Source organism: Lathyrus oleraceus, chromosome 6 (genome assembly GCF_024323335.1).
Source record: "Lathyrus oleraceus cultivar Zhongwan6 chromosome 6, CAAS_Psat_ZW6_1.0, whole genome shotgun sequence".
Classification (NCBI taxonomy): Eukaryota; Viridiplantae; Streptophyta; class Magnoliopsida; order Fabales; family Fabaceae; genus Lathyrus; species Lathyrus oleraceus.
In genome coordinates this window covers 435,600,481-435,620,936 of record NC_066584.1, presented here as the reverse complement: position 1 = coordinate 435,620,936, position 20,456 = coordinate 435,600,481, and the positions used below count along the sequence as shown (strand labels likewise).

The 20,456-nt window shown below is 36.4% G+C and overlaps 1 non-coding gene across 1 annotated transcript; it reads right to left on the bottom strand.

Moving 5' to 3' along the window:
- Positions 1-2,982: 2,982 nt before the first annotated feature.
- LOC127099261 (small nucleolar RNA R71) lies at positions 2,983-3,088 on the bottom strand. The gene has a single exon (XR_007793786.1). It is a non-coding gene; the product is annotated as a small nucleolar RNA R71 (small nucleolar RNA).
- Positions 3,089-20,456: the final 17,368 nt, after the last annotated feature.

The window sequence follows — 20,456 nt, the reverse complement described above, 5'->3', positions numbered from 1 at the left end:
AATTAACATACACATTCTCTAAAAATTTAAAAATATTCTTCTCTTGTCTCATTTAATCATTGATTTAGACATCATACACTACTACAAAAAATACATGTTATGTCAGACACGAAAGGGATTTTACCTCACTAATTCAGTGATAGAAGCGAGATAACAAAGTGTGTCATGAAAACTTGTCACTTTATCTCTCGATTTTTGAATAATCGAGAGGATAGTTGAAATGGTCATTGGTTCGATCTCCAACAAAAATATTTTTTATATTTTCAAAACTAGCGTCACATACTTCTCAGTTTATACTTTATAACCAAAATTGAGGGGAATAATATTTTTTAAAATTCAAATTATATTGTTTACACAAAATATTACATTGTTTACTCAGAATATTAAAGTAAAAATATATAGGAATTTTTTAATCTGATTCATCGTCATCACTGTAGGTGCAGAATAAGTGATGGATCTTCATTTTATTGAATCTTTGGGAATATCAAATGTTGGACATTTTATGCATTTGTTCTGATATAAAAAAAAGTTAGATAAATAAAATAAATATCAGTTATATGATTATTTAAGAAAATAAACCTTAAACTCAAATATTTTTTTGATATTGCAATCCATCATAGAGAACAATGTTTCAATGTTTCTGATATAAAACAAATAAGTTCCAATGTTTTCATGACAAACACTTTCATGCGGTTGAACGTTTGAGTTAGGTTTAGGGTAAAAGTTAGTGAAAGAACCATTTTATAGTAAAATTTGTGCATGATACCCCTCGATTATTTCAGAAACCAAGAGAAGAGAATATTTAATAAAAAAATCTTAAATAATAAGAAAGGTGTCACTTTTAAATAAAAATAAATAGAAGTTGCAGTTGTTGGGACTCGAAGCATGTACCCTGAATTAGTTTACCCCTCGATTTTTTCGTAAGCCGGGGGAATGGATGATAATTTATTGGAAAACAATAACGTAGCACGTCAAGGAATTTTACCTCAGCTTTTTGTTGACTGAGGTGGAAGTTTTGTCATAATATATAGTATTTGTAGTAGTGATATTGTTTGCAGGTACCACCCCTTCATTTCCTACTGCGCTGAGGAAAGTATAAAAGGGAAAACATTGCTTGAGACCTCCATCCCATTGTAGTTAAACCTATCATTAAGATATTTTAGGTACACATTGGATCGTTGGCGCATTGTAGGAATCGTTATATGCGGTATTTTATTTTTGTTCATTACATAACAAATGTCATGTTCTAATAACACACCTACCTTTGAAAATCAAGGGTTTAAAATGGACTTAGAAAAAAATCCAATGGTGGGACGAGGTATCCATTGTGGCTTACGCCAACTGACAGCTATGCGCTAGCTGGGAAAATCTACCCATAAACTCACACTTTAAAAGAAGAGGAGACGATATTCATCAGATTCTCTTTTTCGAAAACCATCATTTACCTCTTGAGAGAGTTGTTGTTTTCTCTTGCTAAAGAATCCACACCTTAAAACCCACAGACAAATGAAAGACCTCTTATTTCGTTTTGCGATGAGGAATTAGTTAATGGCTACTGGACCACCACATACCCATCCTTATAAAGGTGGTGAGGGTTGGCCATGCAGTTCGTCGTGTGTTGGTAGACCTAGAAAGTTTGTGAGATGTCATGCACGTCTAGATAATTAGAAATTGAGTTTACATCAAATTTTGCAACCATACTACGGGGGAAGTCTCTGATAAGTCTAGTTTTTATTGTTATTTATTATTTAGTTATATCGTTAATTCACTATTCTTACTTTGTTTTATTGCCATTTTACTAATGTTTTAGTGTTTTAGTTTATTTTAGAGATATAGAGAGGAATGAAGATTCAAGATTTACATTCAAGTGATTAAGACTAACAGGAAATATTTGAATGTCCCTGATAATCTGAGGACGAATGAAGTATAGAACTTAAAGTGGCATTGGAAACTACGACTTGTTTGTAATGACCACTATACACCTGTAGCCATCACTACCATACCAGATCCTCAATTGAGCGAGAAATGTCCAAGACAAGAGAAACTACAATATGTTCATAATGACCATTATAGTCATAGCCCTCCTAGACTTTTTGTTTTGTTTCAGTTTTGTCTATTCCACTTTCTCTTGCGTGCTACAAACTTTCCATATTCCCTTATTTTATTATGTACTCCCTCCGGCCTTATTTATAAGCAAAAGTCTTCTAATTTTTTTGACCTTAAATATAAGCAAATGTCAACAAATCTAGGTGCATTTAATGCCTTTATTCCAAAAGTATCATTGCATTAATTACTTTATTGTTACTAGAAGACAATTTAATTAAGGATATACTAGTAATTGTGTTGTCTCTCTCACATAAAATCAAGAAACTTAAATGCACTTAAGTATATTTCTTAATAAGCGTAAAACTTGTCATTTTTGCTTATAAATCCGACCGGAGTAGTATTAAACTCACTTATTAGTGAGTATTATTAGTGAGTATTACGGAATAAATGCGGAATGATTAGTTTCAATATAAATAGGGATGGTTCCATATGATTAAAAGACACATAGATTTTAGGTTTTGTATGCTTATGCTCGTGAAAAGAGTAAAAATGATGTTTTACATAGTTTGTTCTAGATAAGAAATCATAATCTTAGCATTATTTTTTCTTGAAATTCTAGACATTTAAAATAACTAAACCAAAATAAATTCACTCATTTTTAGCTAATAAAATAAAAATAAATGAATCGATATCATACTAGTCATAGTGGAATGGTAATTTTACTACATGATATAGACAATATTTCTTGAATATTGTGACATCCCGAAGTTGAATGGAGTCACTAGTGACGTCATTGGAATTCGAATATTTTTTCCTTTATCATTAGGGACGTCATTAGAGCTTGGTTACATTCTTTACCCTCTAATTCCATCACAACATGGGAGCAATTGAAAATTTCACTACTCACTAAATATTTTTCTCCTAATAAAACAACTCAATTAAGGAACCAAATTACAAAATTTACCCAAAAGGACGGAGAATATCTCCATGAAGAATGAGATGAATTTAAGGAAATGTTAAGGATGTGCCCTCATCATGGGCTTAAAAAATGGTTGGTTGCTCATCTATTCTATAATAGTCTTTTGTACACCACAAGGATGATAATTGATGCAGCTGCAGGAGGAGCATTGATGAACAAAAATTTAGAGGACGTGTATGCTTTAATTGAAGACATGGTGAAAAATCACTACCAATAGGTAAGTGATGTAAACTCCACTGAACATTTAGGCCTCTCAAAAGAAGACAAGTATATGAGTTGATGATTTAGATCACCTTGTTGCTAAAGTTGATGTTTTATTTTAGAAATTTAATAAAATGAATATAAGTTTTTTCATCCATGATGTTCCACCTTGAAAATTTTATGGGGTCATTGGCCATACTGGTAATGATGTAACATGATTTCTAATGAAGAGTCCAACTTACAGGAAGTTAATTACATTAACAACTCCTAGAAAGGTAATCATTATTCTAACATATAATCCATGGTGGAGAGACAACCCAAAGTTTTCCTACAAAACCCTTTTCCTTGACATGTAGTTGGACCTCTGGGTTTCCATGGATAAAAGAGTGTTAAAGCCCCCCAAAATTTCAATCTTGAAATCATGATGGAAAATTTTGCGATTTCTCAAACTAAACAAAATGATGAATTCAAAAATCATAACATACACATAAATGAAATCCATAGGAAACTAGCATCTAAGGTAGATTCGATAACCATCCACACAAAAATGTTGAATACTCAAATCTTCCAAGTTGCAGAACAACGATCTTCATCCTTAGTACCTACTGAAATATTTGTAGGGGAGCCTGAACAAATACCAAAAGGACATTTAAATATTGCCACCCTGAGAAATGAGAAATAATTTGATGATCATACAGAGAAAGATAAGAATGATTATGTGGAGATTGAAAAAGTCCACCTGACTAATAAGGTTGACACTACTACAAAAACCATATTTGACCTCGGTTACACCAGCAAGGTAACAAAAAGCGTCATGAAAACTTGTCACTTTACCCCTTGGGGTTTGATTTACCGAGGGGTAAAGTATTCTAAACATGGGTTTGATCCCCAATAACTGCATTTTTATTATTTTTGTAACTAATGGTACGCCCAAAATTTGCTCTCGGTTAAAAGTAAAATTGATGTAATATAGCAATATTATTACATCAATTTGAAATATTAACCGAGGAGAAAACATTATTATTATTTTTTAATTTTTCTATATTTTTGTTTGAACCTATATTACATAACCATATTTTTCCCATTTCTCAAACATAAACATTGTACCTTTTTCCAATTTTTCAAACATAATCAATGTATCAAAAATATTCATTGTTTACACCATCTGCAAAACCAAAATGGCACACACCTTATAATTTTATAACAAAACTAAAACAAATGATTAACCAACAAAAGTAATAACCAAAATGCAAAGTCTTATAGGTCATCCAAAAGTTCTCTTGATGAGACTTTTGTGAGCAGACAAGTGAGATTAAACTTCATAAACATTATTCAATATATACAAATGTGCTTGAATAACTATATATCAGTCCAATATCTTTAGATTTAAACCATGAGTACATCTACCATCATATCTTCCACCATGACGAGACTAGGAAATTCCTATAGAGTTCGCTTCTGACAAATAGTCTATACAAAACTCAATAGCTTCTTCTGTGATGTATCATTCAACGATCGAAGCTTTCAGATGGTCATAATTCTTTGTATACCCTTTAAATATCTTCATGCATCGCTCTATCGGATACATCCACCGTAAATAAACTGGACCACAAATTGTAATATCCCTTACTAGATGAATAACTAAGTGAACCATAATGTCAAAAAATAATGGAGGACAAAAGATATCAAATTCACACAAGATAATTGTAGTCTCATGTTCCAACTCATATAAATGTTCAAGATCAATGATTTTACTACATATTGCATTGAAGAATAAGCATAATATGGTTATAGTTACTCTTATATTTTGTTTTGTTAAAATGCCACGGGTAGTCACTGGTAGAACTTGTTGCATCAAGACATGAAAATCATGAAATTTTAAGCAAAACTAATTTGAGATCTTTCATTCACACAAGTTTCTTCACATTTAATGAGTACCCTTGGGGAACTTTGATACCTTACAAATAACACTACGCCAAATAAGGGAAAAGAGGGCGCTTATTTTGGCCTATAACAGCGCTTTTAAGCGCCCTCTAAAGTGGCGCTGGCATAGGTAAAGACAGCGCTTTGTTTTCCTGGAGAAAGCGCTGTCTAAAGTGGCCACATTATAGTGCGCTTCTAGAAAAAAGCGCCCTCTGGAGTGGTCCATAAAGGGACACCTTAGAGGGCGCTTTCTGGAAAAAGCGCCCTCTAAAGTTGTCAATGTAAAGTGTTTAGAGGGCGCTTTCAGGAAAAAGCGCCCTCTAAAGTTGTCAATGTAAAGTGTTTAGAGGGCGCTTTCAGGAAAAAGCGCCCTCTAAAGTTGTCAATGTAAAGTGTTTAGAGGGCGCTTTCAGGAAAAAGCGCCCTCTAAAGTTGTCAATGTAAAGTGTTTAGAGGGCGCTTTCAGGAAAAAGCGCCCTCTAAAGTGTTAGTTATTTTAAAAAAATTTGTTTGAAAAACAGTGGATATTTAATTGGTAACCTGTTCGCATGCTGCAAAAGTGTAAAATTCATATTGAATTCATCCTTTAATCCAATGTTATACACCATTAATCCATTGATATATACAACATGAATCCATTTATATACAACATTAATCCTTCATATATACAACATTAATATATGATTCTTTGATCAACAATATACAACAACATATTCATGATTTAGTAAAAGTACAACAACAATATACACTATTAGTCTCGAAAGATCCATAGCAACCAACACCCAGTGACCACTGTATCCAAAAGCTGTCTAGTAGTTCTAACCAATACTAAACAAAATAACGCCCATCCACCCATGATGAATAATAGCAAGTGTGCATAATAGGCAGGAGGAACTGCATACAAGATAACATTTTTGTTAAACTAAAGTTTTGTATAGCCTAAAACAAAAACAAGCAAAGGGAATCGAGTAACAAACCTATTGAGACAGATCGAGTACACCTCGCATAACTGAATGGACAAGTTATTGGTCAAACTCTGTAGCTGGTCTGCAGTGAATTTATTTTCATCATACAGCACATGATAATGCGTTGGTCGACTAGTCCCCTGCAAAAAGAACACGTCCAAATGCAAATAACACAGAACTGTCAAAAGGCGATTGAGCAACAAATAGTAAACAATGGCATAAAGTTAAATGACATAGCTAATATTACCTGAATTCCTGCATGGTTGTTAAGGTAAAAATCAAATTCCTTAGGGTGACAAATGCTGGTGTCTACCACGGTTCCTTTGACAATTTAGAACAACAAAATCAGCAAAAAGTGATAAATTCAAATGATAATATATACCAGCTGCGTTGAGAAATATATTGAAAAAACCTGGCATAATATTTCCACTTCTATCGGTCTCTTTCGGGTTGACAGGAAAGAGACGGGTGTGATGTCTCTTTTGGACCACTACAAAAGTAACTTTAGGTAGATACCCATCCTTTATTGAGACACAAGCCTGATGAAAAAAAATTAGTTGGTCTTCAGCACTCCAATGTACTTCAAATTTTACACCCTTGTCTCTTGCACGAATGATTGACTTCATAATAGCCATTTTACCTGTAATAAAGAAAACAATTAAAATCAGATGACAAATGTAAAAACAATTAAAATCATAAAAGTCATTTTACCTGTAATAAAGAAAACAATTAAAATCATTTGACCTGTACCTTTTTCACTAAGTTCTCTTTCTTTTCTTGGTTGGAATATGTTCTACATGTCCCTTAACAACACGGACGGTTGGATTGATCCAAATACCCTCATTATGATCATTTCTAATATATGAATCATTTGATATAATATTCTCATCTTGATCATTTCTGGTAAACGATTCAATCTCAACATCAATATCACCTTGATCTCCAGTGTTTTCATCAATTACTTTGTTGGAAAAAAGAACTATAGACCATTTCGTACTTTTCGGATCATTGACATAGAACACTTGTCTAGCTTGAGAGGCTAGAATAAAAGACTCATCTTTGTATCCCACCCTATTAAGATCCACTTGCAAAAATCCTGACTTATCCATTCGAATGTCGTTATTATTTTCAACCCACTTGCAACCAAATATAGGAATCTGAAACTTCTCATAATCAAACACCCAAATGCGCTCGATAACACCAAAATACGACAGATTTGCAAATTTGGGGTTTAAGTCCTTCACACTTGATATGTGCATTGCTTCAGCTACCACGGTGACACCACTATTCTGCATAGTACTTTTATCATCTTGTTCTTTGGTATAAAATGTGTATCCATTAATCGCGTATGCGCTATAAGAAAAAACATGGAAACTTGGACCATATGCTAAGCATCTCAACCTTTCTGTTATTGAAGCGGGATCTGAATAATACTTTGAATAAATATGATCCTTAAACCAAGGTATAAAACATCGATTGTGCTCTCGTACTATCCAATTTTCATTTCTATTAGGATTTAAACCTCGGAGAACATCCTTGTGAATTTCAACATACGGCTCAACCTCATTCTCATTGTGCAGAACATACAAATGCACTTGATCCCGTTCGACCCTTGATACTGCCACGATTTTATTTCCAATTAGATTTTTTCCTTCTTTCTTTTCGACAAGCTGAGACTTGGGGAGTCCGATTGACTGAACATTAGACAAATATTCAGTACAAAACTCAATCGCTTCTTCAACAATGTATCTTTCAACCATACAACCTTCTGGTCGACTTCGGTTCTTCACGTACCCTTTTAATATTTTCATATAACGTTCAACAGGGTACATCCATCTCATATAAGCTGGTCCACACAATTGTGTCTCTTTCACAAGATGAACAACTAGATGTACCATTATGTCAAAAAATGATGGAGGAAAAAACATTTCAAGCTTACACAAAGTAATAACGATTTCTTTTTGCAACATTGGTAAGATCGCAGGATTGATCACCTTACTGCAAATTGACTTGAAGAAAGAACACAACTTAGTTATAGAGCTTCTTACTTTTTCTGGAAGAATAGAACGTATACCTATTGGGAGAAAATGTTCCATTATAATATGGCAATCATGGGTCTTTAAACTCTTTAACTTGAGGTCTTTCATAGACACAAGTCTTCTAATATCTGAAGAGTACCCTTCTGGAACTTTAACTTCACTTAGAAACTTACACAATGTTTTTTTCTCCTTTCTAGATAGAGTATAAGCAGCAGGAGGTAGATATGTTCGTTTTCCTTTCTTCAAGGGTCCTAATTCAGTTCTTATTCCCATCGCTATCAAGTCCTTTCTTGCCTTAAGGCCATCCTTAGACTTTCCTTGTATATTGAGTAACGTGCCAATAACACTTTCAAATACATTTTTTTCAATATGCATAACATCAAGAAAATGTCTCACATACAAGGACTTCCAATACGGCAATTCAAAAAAAACTGACCTCTTCTTCCACCCACTTTTGACAAGTGTGTGGGCAAAAGGCTTGCCAAACTGAGTATCCAAATCTTTCACCTTTTCAAAAATTTGATCACCCGTCAATATAGGTGGAGCTCTGCCTTGTTCTGTCTCTCCATTGAACGCCTTTCTCCATCCACGGTAGTGATGATTTGAATTTAAGAATCTCCGATGACCGAGAAAGACATTCTTCTGACCAAACTCCAAGCGCTTCCAATCTGTTTTATCTTCACAAATAGGACACGCACATTGACCTTTTATGCTATACCCTGATAGATTTCCGTATGCTGGAAAATCATTAATTGTGCCAAACAACATCGCCCTCAAGTTGAAACTTTCTTTCCTATATCCATCATAAACCTCCACACCGGTCTCCCACAAAATCTTTAAATCTTCGATTAAGGGCTTCAAGTACACGTCTATGTCATTCCCTGGTTGTTTAGGTCCAGAAATCAACATAGACAACATCATGTACTTACGCTTCATACATAGCCATGGAGGTAGGTTATAAATCATAATAATCACAGGCCATGTACTGTGTGAGATACTCTGGATACCGTGTGGGTTCATTCCATCAGTAGATAATGCCAAGCGAAGGTTTCTTGATTCTTCTCCAAATTCAGGATAATCATTATCAATTTTCAACCACTGTGGTGAATCTGCCGGATGTCGATACTTTCCATCTATAATTCTTTCATCTGCATGCCAGGTCAAGTGTCTTGAATCGGTTTCACTACGAAACATGCGTCTAAATCTCGGAATAACAGGAAAATACCACAAGACTTTTGCTGGAGACAACTTGTTCTTATATCGCGAGACACGGCATTTAGGACACTCATTTAACGATGCATACTCATTTTGAAACAAAACGCAATCGTTTGGACATGCATGTATCTTATCATAGCTCATGCCAATAGAGCACAACATCTTTTTGGTCTCATATGTTCGATTGGGAAGAACATTATCCTCAGGAAGCATATCTTTCAAAATGGCTAATAACTCTGTGAAACTTTTATCCGACCACCCATTGCCCGCCTTTAAGTTGTACAACTTTAATACCGCAGACAATCTTGTGAATTTAGTGCAACCATCATACAAAGGTTTCTCTACATCACTTACCAACCTCTCAAACATTTCGGGACAATCCTTAAGATCTCCTTCAAGTGCTTCTGCAATCTCTTCAACTCGATCAAAATCGTATGTATCTGCGCCACTATAGTTTGAGGCATAGGTCGTACTATCCCCCGGTTCAACATTATCGTTACTTTTCTCACCATGCAAATTCCAACATGTATAACTTCGATCAATTCCATGCCTCATTAGATGCGATGTCAACTGAACTGCGTCAACCCGTTTCCCATAACAACAACCCAAGCAAGGACATATCATTCTACTGGGGTCTTCGGCGTGCGCAACGGCAAACTTAACGAATTTTGATACCCCATTCTCGTACTCTCTCGACAATCGATTGGAAGACATCCATGTATTATCCATTACTAATTAGAATAAACAAAAAACAATTTCAGAAGAGTTCAAACACATTCGGACCTAGGTTTCTAATGATACTGGTGTTGACACAAAATCATATGTTCATAGGTCGTATAACCCATTACATCCGCTATCATGGTCACTAAAAACCAACCGTCAATTTCCTATTGCATCCGCTATCATGGTCGAAACAAACGTAGAAGGAGGAAACGCGCAGTAATAAGGTAAAACAGAAATTGGGCAAAGCTAAAACAAAGCAATAACATAAAACAGAAATTGGGAAAAGCGTGTACCTTTGATTGGTAGAAGGAGGAAACGCGCATGTAGATCTAACAGAGGTGGAAGGAAAACGCCTCAGAACCCTAACGTGAAAAAGAACGCTAATAACAGATAGTGAAATAACAAAACGCGCAGTATGTTATAATTTTAATGTTTACTAAAGGGGACATTAGAGGGCGCTTGTGGAAAAAAAGCGCCCTCTAAAGGGGGCCTAAGAGGGCGCTTATGAAAGTGCTCTCTAAGGCTTTCCAGAAGCGCTTTATAAGCTGGAAATGCACGTGGACTTATAACAGCGCTTTATTAAAAGCGCCCTCTAAGGGTAACCTTAGAGGGCGCTTTCTAAAAAGCACCATGTATTGTTGTCCCTCTATCTCCTCCTTATTTTTTCGTTTCACCTTAGAGGGCGCTTGTGGAAAAAAAGCGCCCTCTAAAGGGGGCCTAAGAGGGCGCTTATGAAAGCGCTCTCTAAGGCTTTCCAGAAGCGCTTTATAAGCTGGAAATGCACGTGGACTTATAACAGCGCTTTATTAAAAGCGCCCTCTAAGGGTAACCTTAGAGGGCGCTTTCTAAAAAGCGCCATGTATTGTTGTCCCTCTATCTCCTCCTTATTTTTTCGCTTCACCTTAGAGGGCGCTTTGTTACAAAAGCGCCCTCTAAAGTGCGTTGTCTATTGCTCCTTATTTTTCGCTTCACTTTCGAGGGCGCTTTTGTAATAAAGCGCCCTCTAAGGTGCGCTGTCTATTCCAGTTTTTGGCGTAGTGTAATCTCAATTTTTTTTCTTTTTTAGACAGAGTGTGGCATTTTGGGGGAAAATATGTTATATTTCCTATATCTTTTGGGGCTAACTCTTTTCGTATATCCATCATCACCATATCTTAACGGATTTCTTAGTATCTTTTTTCCTTTAATATTGCGAAGTGTTCCAATCAAACTATCACATACATTTTTCTCCACATGCATCACATCAAGATAATGTCTTACATCGAGACTAGACCAATATGCAAGATCAAAGAACAGCGGCCTCTTTTTCCAAATATATTTCTCCACGGGCCCTTTTTGTTTCTTTCCAAAGACAACATTAATATGTCGTTGTCTTTAATAAAATTCCTTCCCAAATAAAGGCTTTGGAGAGATATCAAACTTTTGTTTTCCATTAAAAGCCTTCTGTAATCTACGATATGGATGATTAGGTCTTAGAAATTTTTGATGCCTAAGGTAAACAACCTTTTTTCCATTTTGTAATTGGTGAAAGAGTGTATCATCTTTATATGTAGGACACATTTTATGTCCCTTGATATTGTATCTAAACATATTATTATACGCAGAAAATTCATTGATTGTGAAAAACAACATAGCACACAGCTTAAAGTTATCACATGTATATGCGTCATAAAAAGCAACGCCTTCCTCCCACAAAAGTCTTAAATCTTCAATCAATGGTGTTAAATAAACATCTATTTCATTTTCTGATTGTTTTGGATCCAAAATCATCCTTAATAACATTATATATTTGTGCTTCATGCACAACCACGAAGATAGGTTATAAATTATTAGAAGAACATGTCATGAAGTATGGTTAGTACTCAAATTACCGAATAGGTTCATTATGTTGGTGGAAAGTTCAAACCTAAGGTTCCTTGGCTCAAGGGTAAAATATGAAAGCAACAAATCAATTTTCTTCCATTGCAATGAATCAACTACATGACAATTTTTTCCATCACATACTCTTTCATCTGCATGCCATCTAGTATTCGTTGTGTAATTTACATTAGCAAAAAGTTTCTTGAACCTTTGAATTATTGGTAGATACCACATCACCTTAGAAGGAACACCCTTTCTAGTTACACCATCATCATCTTCAACATCATTGTCTGCCTGCTTGTAGCATGACTCCCTACACCTCGGAAACTCCTTCAAGTTTTCATACTCTTTATTGTATGCATGTATTTTAATATAGTCCATGTAACATCCTATTTCCCAGACTCAGGATTTAATTAAATAATTCAATATAACTCAATAAATATAATGTCATGCATGTTTCATCAAAGCATAAAAGAACCACAATAAAACTTTCAGAAATAAGCAGCAGAAAACCAATCAGGTTAACATATAAATCTCAACAACAACAAATGAGAAAGTGGTCCAATAATCCTCAAAAGAATTAGGACATGCAATAAAAGAAAACATAGAATAACATGTTCCCAAGTGTTACATATCAGAGCTACTCCACTAAGAACTGAATGATGAATAACTAAAGAGGCACAACGCCATCGTCTAGCCTTAAACATCTACTCTTGCATCTGATCATTTGTATCCCAGATGAGTGCATGTGCAAGAACAAATAAAAAGGGGTGAGAATACACTCAAATAAATTAATGGTGCAAAATATAGCACTGGTAGAATCACCAACACATAATCATCAAACAAGAACACATGTATTCATCATTCACCCGCATAACCAAACAATCACATGTTCATTTATAACATCAAACAATCATAATGATAACTCAATCACAAACGCATGTATATATGCAAATGCGATGGGTGCTAATACCTTCCTCTTGCATAATAGACTTCCAAATCCGAATTTGGTTACGATGACCGTCTTTATTTTTGTGTTTTATTGATATTTTCCCTTTCCTTTGAAATAAATAAAGTTCGGTGGCGACTCTATACTTTTCGCGGCACGACATTCCTCCCTTTCTCTAAATGATGATATATAATCTATGTGTTATGTTTGTTTATGTCAACTTTTGATTATGATAAAAGGAGAGAAGTATATTCTCATGGGGAGTAGAGTATACTCCCCACTCACGTGAGGGGAAGTTTAACCACTTAAAAAAATTATCTATTTGTTTCTCTTTTACCACCTCACTGATAGATGTGTTATCATCATCAAAAAGGAGGAGAATATGGATCTATGTGCTTCCAGGTATAAAGTTCATGATCCTGATGTTGAAAACCTTCTTGATGTTTTGATGACGAAAACGATGATAAATGTTTAAGTCGGTGGTGATATCTGTTCAAGTTTGATTAGTTGAAGATTCAAGGTTCCAGTGAAGCGCTTATATGACCGGTATATATGGCAAAGGAACTTGAAAGCTTCAGAATTGTGAAACATAGGAAGTGTGAAAGGCCACATGGTCGTGTCTATCTGAGTTACCTAAGTATCATGAAAGTAGGACACACACATTTAAAACACTTTTAAATCCTCTCTTTTACTTAACAAAATCAGCTATAAATGTTTTTAAGGCCTATCTAGTTAATTAGGAGACCTTTTGCAACTGTCTAATTGATTAGATGATGTCTAATTGAGTATATAAATCGACTATGATAGTGATAAGTGCATATTTATGCACAATTCTCCTACTTTTTACTTAGGCATTTCTTTATTTTATTTTGTTCATTTTTATATTTTATTATGTTTTCATATTTTATTTTATTTTTAGTTTAATTTAATTTTCGCACTTATTTTTCAGCTTTAGCAGTCTGCGCGGAAACGATCATAACTGGAGTTCCGGAAATCCGTTTGAGGCGTTCTAAAAATCGCCGGAAAGCTAAGAGAGAGAGCTACGACTTTCATGTTGGAGTCGAAGTCAGATTCGGAGCTCAAAATTCCAGAATTTTGTTTCAAGTTACAGCAGCAGAATTTTATTTGTATTTTTGTTGGGTCATTTGTAGTGGGCTGGGTCGACCCAGTTGAGTTGTAAAATGGGTCTTTGTTTTCCCCTAGGTCTAGCAGCCGTACACCATTAGGAATGGAAGGGGAAAATCACTATTCAGGTACGAATTTGAGAGCTTGCAAAGAATGATTATGGAGAACTAATTTCCCAAGAATCAATTCACTGTAATCGGATGCCACTTTGAGGTTCTTTTATAATTTTCCATTAATCTGTTCCTTTGAATTATATCTATAATCACAATTACTTGCTTAATTTAATTGTTTTTACATGATAGAATTCTTTAATTTGATTGTTGTCTGCTTTTGAATCAATTTCGTGATTAGTGTAGCTTTTGCATTATCGCGTTCGATCATATTGCGTTTGCTTAATTCGCAATAGTTTTAATCTGTTTGCTTTACTCGGAATTCAGGGGCATACTTCGTATAATTGTTATTGCGCTTGTCAGTAGCTTTTGTAATCGAATAGGATCAGACTCGTTTAGGGAATTGGAATTTTATAGGGATCAATGATAAGTCGGAAGATGATATAGTGGGTTGATTCGTTTCAGCTTATTCAAATAATCACTTATTTTCTGCATTTTTGTAATTGAACACCAAATCAACCCCCCCCCCCCCATTACGTTTAATTATTACAAACAAGAATCCTTGAGACGATATCCGAGTTTAATTGTCGCTGTATTACGTTTTTACAAAATTACTCGTTTTGATCCGCGCGCGACAGCGGATCAAATTGGCGCCGTTGCCGGGGATTCTTGTTTCTTTTAATCGTTTTTAGAGTCATAGGTTTAGTGTCTAAGCGTATAGGTCCTAGTTTCCTCGCAGTTTCGTCCAACTTGCGTTCGGGTGTTTTTGCGGTTTAGGAAAAAAATCTGTTTTTAGGAAAATCGTGTCAGATTATTCCGATTTTTTGTCGATTTATTAGAAAAAAATCGAGGATCAAAAGCCTCTATTTAGGAACTAAATAATGGACGACACCCTAAAAAATCAAAATTCCTTATTTTTCTATTTTTTATGATTTTTTTTCTGTTTTGATAGTTTTAGAAAATTCCGAAAAAATTCTCAAAAATTTTAAATGACGTTATTAGATTAATTCCGGTGTTAGTTTATTTTTCTAAATTTATTTTAATCGTTTTCCTTCATTGTGTTTGTTTTTGACAATGGTTGATAATAGAACCTTAAGGCAGTTAGCTGCTCCTGATGTGAATTACAATGGTTTGTGTATTGAATATGATGCTGCTGTTGTTCCTTTTGTTAGACTATGGCACGGATCTAGAAGGGGGGGTTGAATAGATCCCAATTAAAAACTTGAGTTGGCGCTACCAATTTGAAGGAAATTGGTTTTGAAAATTTGTTTTAAATGCGGAAGCGGCCGAGGAAAAATTTTAGTCTAAAACGAACCGTTATTGGAAAACCGGATATGCGTTAAGCTAATGGATAAGAGATAAATTGAAATACAAGTCACTACACCAATTGCACAATCAATGATATAATTCACTAACTAGCAAGCCTAGTTCCAATGATACAAAATACCAAATTAAACTGAACGTAAACTTAAGACAACTTTGGCTTATGCGAATTCACAAACACTTGGTGTGCATACACTCCAAGAGATATTTGAGTTGAGTAAGTAATTCAAATTTATCTAGTACAATACACTATTGTACTTTGTATTCAAACAACAGTTTTAATCTCTTACTCAACTTATATCAACGTTTGGTAAAATTGCTTAAACTAAAATCACTTAATTTTTAAGTTGAAAAACAGATTATGCAGAAAATTAAAGAAGACGCAGATTTGATGAGGCAGTTCCCCCGCCGTCCTCGCTTCGGGGTACGTCTGCCCTCAATTCTAAAAATAGAATTGAGATGATTAATTAGATATCACCTGTGAAATTTAATTGTTTATACAAGGATTGCAAAGCATGTAAACAACAGAACTTCCAATGTGTTGAATGATGCTTCCTATCCTTGCTCCTTGATTCAAGATGAATCAAGACCTTCGATCGTTGATGCTAGACCTCCGATTCCAGCCCCTTTGTTGAAGAATCTTCCATTCTTCAAACCCTCGGCCCGGCTGATCTCAAACACAACGAGTCGAACCCGAATCCTTCACTTCAATGCCACCGAATCCGCTACTAGACTGATGAAGACTTTCCTCTTCTCAATCACCTTCGCTCGGCTGAATATTGAAGAACGATTGTCCAAAAACCCCCAAACACAAACCCGTATTGGAGGACAAAACCCTAACGGTTTTATTCAAGAAAGAACCTGCCACAAGCTTCAACCCGAACTGGATTCTTCGATCACAGCTTCGAACCTTATCACCTTTAACCGAACACGAAGCACATCAAAAATGGTTGTGTGTAGTTGATGTGTTGTGAGATGTTGAAGATGAAGATGATGAATCTTGGACACCTATTTCACTCTTTCTTGTTTCCTTGAACACTTGAATTCAAATTGACAAATGTTAGTTAATAGAAGTGTTTTAACTTCTATATATAGTAACTGACAAACCAATCAAACATAACAGAATTTCAAACAGTTGAAAATAACTCAAAAAACTGAGTTTGCGCGCGAGCGGTCGACCATAGGTCGGCGTGCGCTGAGCCGTGAGTGATGCGCCGACCCCTATGGTCGACCCATTGTTCCATGCGATGAGCCAGGATAGCATCATTATGCTAAGCGCTGACTTATGGTCGACTCAAAGGAGTTTTGCGCTGACCCGTGAGGTATGCGCCGACCCTTATGGTCGACGCAAGGCATCATGCGCTGACCATCTTCAGTTGGGTTGAGCTTCGCGCTGACCCGTGAGCTTTGAGCTGACCCCTATGGTCGACTCAAAGCCTTCAAATTTGCATAAAAACTGTGTTTTGTGATTTTCATGCATTTCGTCATGATTACACTTTGTCCACATATGTTTTTGATCATTATAATAGATTTAGACAAACGTAGAAAAGGATATGGTGGATGATGTGTTTCATTTGTTTGTAGACGTGCATGATGGTCTTTTGTCATCATCGAAACTTGCGATCGTATGTTGTCTGACTCTTTGTCTTTACATACTCCCCCTTTTTGATGATGACAACCTGTATAATTCAGCATGACGAACAACATGTGATATTGACACATTTTCCACACTCCCCCTTTCTTTTGTAATCTAAGGCTATCTGCAGAAAGCTACTGTTAGTTGTGGGCATTTTTGTCTGCCTGCTTTGTGCACCTTTCTCCCCCTTTGACAACATCAAAAAGAGAGACAGAGTGATTTTTCAAGATATCAAGGAAATTTCACAGGAAATAACATAAACAGATAATAGTAACACACCAATGTCATTTCTGAGCAATAGTCATTTATAAGGAAAACAAGTAAAACATAGAGATTCATTCAAAATAACAGTCAAACTACATAATGCATGTGAATGTCTATGTCCTAGTGGCGGTGTCCTGGATGATAACAAATTCCCGGGTTTTTGTAAGGGTCAGCCAGAGATGATAGGTATTCGGTGACACCGTTCAGATGCTTGAGACTCTCGTCGATTGACTTTTCTTGAAGTTCAAATGAAGTCGAAAAGGTTGCAAACCGGTCATTCATGCTTGTAGAGAAGGAGTCGAGACGCGCATTTTGGGCTTGAATTTGCTCGTTGATATGAGCATAGCGCTCATCTTGAGCTTGCATGAAGGACTGTTGAGCTATCTGCATATTATGCATCATATCCAACAGTTCTGAAGAATCAGCTTGTTGTGGAGGGGACGGAGGAGATTCTTCCTCATCTTGGTAATATGGCTGGTAAAATTGACGCTGAGTTGACCATCCCTTGTGTTGCCATTCACCCCAGCCACCCCAGCGTGGAGCATCTTCTTCATTTGAATGCGACTGCTGAGCCCAAGCGGAGTCCGAGTAGTCTTGAGTGTCAACGGGTGGAGGATCATCATCTCCACCATTGTGATCCACATCGTGCTTGACTTCTTCTTCTTCATTTTCTTCTTCATCTTCTTGGTCTTCGCTTTCATCACTATCATCATCTGCAGGAATATTTGCTCTCCGAACAAACTTATACATCCTCCGCTCATTGCACCAAAGATATCCCATCATAGACATGGTTTTTGTACTGAACTCTTTGTCAGATGAGATGGAAGTGTACTTGAAAGACGGATGATGAACGTTAGCTGTAGTCAGGACCTCTTGAATGAAAGATCCGTAGGCAAGCGTCGTTCCTCGTCCGGAGTCACGTAGCCCAAACATTCTACTGGCAATGTAGTACGGTCAGTTGATTTTTATCTTATTTTTCAGAATGTAAATCAGATGAACCTCGGCCGGTTCGACTCTGGAGAGGCCTCCCTTCTTTGGGCGCAGGATTCGTGAGACAACCCACTGTAGGATCCTTTCTCCGGCTTTCAGCTTGCCGGCAGTGACAGTTCGTGGGAACGCATCACTGTTCACAAACTGATCAGTATAGGGTCGTCTCAACATGTCATTCAATGCATTCTTAAACTCATAGCCAGCTACGTGGTGAGAGTCAGTGACCTCAGGTAAAGGGTTTTCATCATCATCAACAGACATATCAAAATATTGGTTCCAGATATTTGATTTAAGCGGTACCTTTGTCGGACCAATTCTAGAGTGAAACTTGTGCCCGTGAAAGTTGTCATGAATGCCGGCATAGAACACGCGAACAAGGTCTTCACTGTATTTGGTGTTACATTCCAGGAAGTTGATAAAGCCCTGATGCTGCAGCAGAGCCAGGACTTCAGGAAGGTGCATGCGTTCAGCGGTAAGTTTGTAGAACGCATGTTGTTGCACAACGCCTCTTTTGCTGATGTCTTTGTTGAAGACTTCGATGCGAGCGGGTGGAACGAGTGATACAGCAGATATGGGTAGAGATGCGGCGGATGATTCTCGGGATCTCTTGCCGGAGGGTCTGCGTGATGTGGTAGCCATTTGAGCAAGTTTGAAATAGAGTGTTTGGGTATAGAGAGAAGGTTTAAGAAGGGTTTTGAGAGTGATTCAGCTAGATAGAGGTTTCTCCCAATTTATAGTGGAAAGGTTAGGGTTTTGGGAAGATGGAAGATCAAAGAACAATAGCCACTAGGAGATGCAAGTTACAAAGTAGTGGGTAGTTTGAAAGATGATGGAATGTAAATGCACAATTAATGATGATTTTTGGATGGGAATGTATAAAAAAAAAGGATTTGAATTTTTCTGCAGAAAAACGAAATTTTCGAGCGATGCGTCGACCATAGCCCTGTATGCGTCGACGCATACTGTTTGGTTTTTGAGAAAATGCAGAAATTTATTTGCTTGCGTCGACCATAACCCTGCTGCGGTCGACTCATACAGTCCAAATTTCAATTTTTCACTATTTTCCACATGCGATGACAGGTTTGATGCATAATTAACACAGCATACAGCAATAAACATCCAAAGAGAGATCATATATATATATATATAAACAACATCATTATGAGATATAACTATTGTAGTCATGAGATTTTGCAGAGAGAGAAAGAGAGGAACAGTGTCACCTCAATGCCGGAGTGACTTAGTGAACGGTAGACTTGTGCTTACAACAACATAGATTGGTTAGAGGTACAAGATTAAAGTCTTATATGGAATAAGGTAAAGCAGCAGATTATAGTCCCCTTTCCGAAATATCGAGAATGCCAAGTTCTCAGCGGATATGAAAGAAAGGTTCAGTGGCTAGCGGCTTTGTGAAAATGTCCGCTAGTTGATTTTCAGTATTGACATGTTCAAACACAATGTCACCTTTCTCTACATGATCCCGAAGAAAGTGGTGTCGTATTTCGATATGTTTGGTGCGAGAATGTAGCACAGGATTCTTGGTCAGGTTAATGGCACTTGTATTGTCACAAAAAATGGGAATACGTTCAAGTTTGAGGTTAAAATCCAATAGTTGTTGCTTAATCCATAGGATTTGGGCACAACAACTACCGGCGGCAACGTATTCCGCTTCGGCGGTTGACAAAGCAACAGAAACCTGTTTCTTGCTATGCCAACTGACCAAGGAGTTTGAAAATAAGTGACAGGTGCCACTGGTGCTCTTCCTATCCGATTTGCAACCGGCAAAGTCGGAATCGGAAAAACCTACCAAGGAACAATCACTACGCCAAAAATGACTTTTAACAGCGCATCTTAGACAGCGCTTTTAAAAGAAAGCGCTGTCTAAGGTTAAAATTAAAATAAAACACGGAAAATGTTCCAAAAAAATAATGAAAGCGCTGTCTAAGGGGGGGTCTTAGACAGCGCTTTCTAAAAGCGCTGTCTAAGACCCCCCCTTAGACAGCGCTTTTAGAAAGCGCTTTTAAATATAGACCTTAGTCAGCGCTTTTGATAAAGCGCTGTCTAAAGTCTTTAAATTAAAAAAAAAATTAAAACCAAAAGGCCCACAG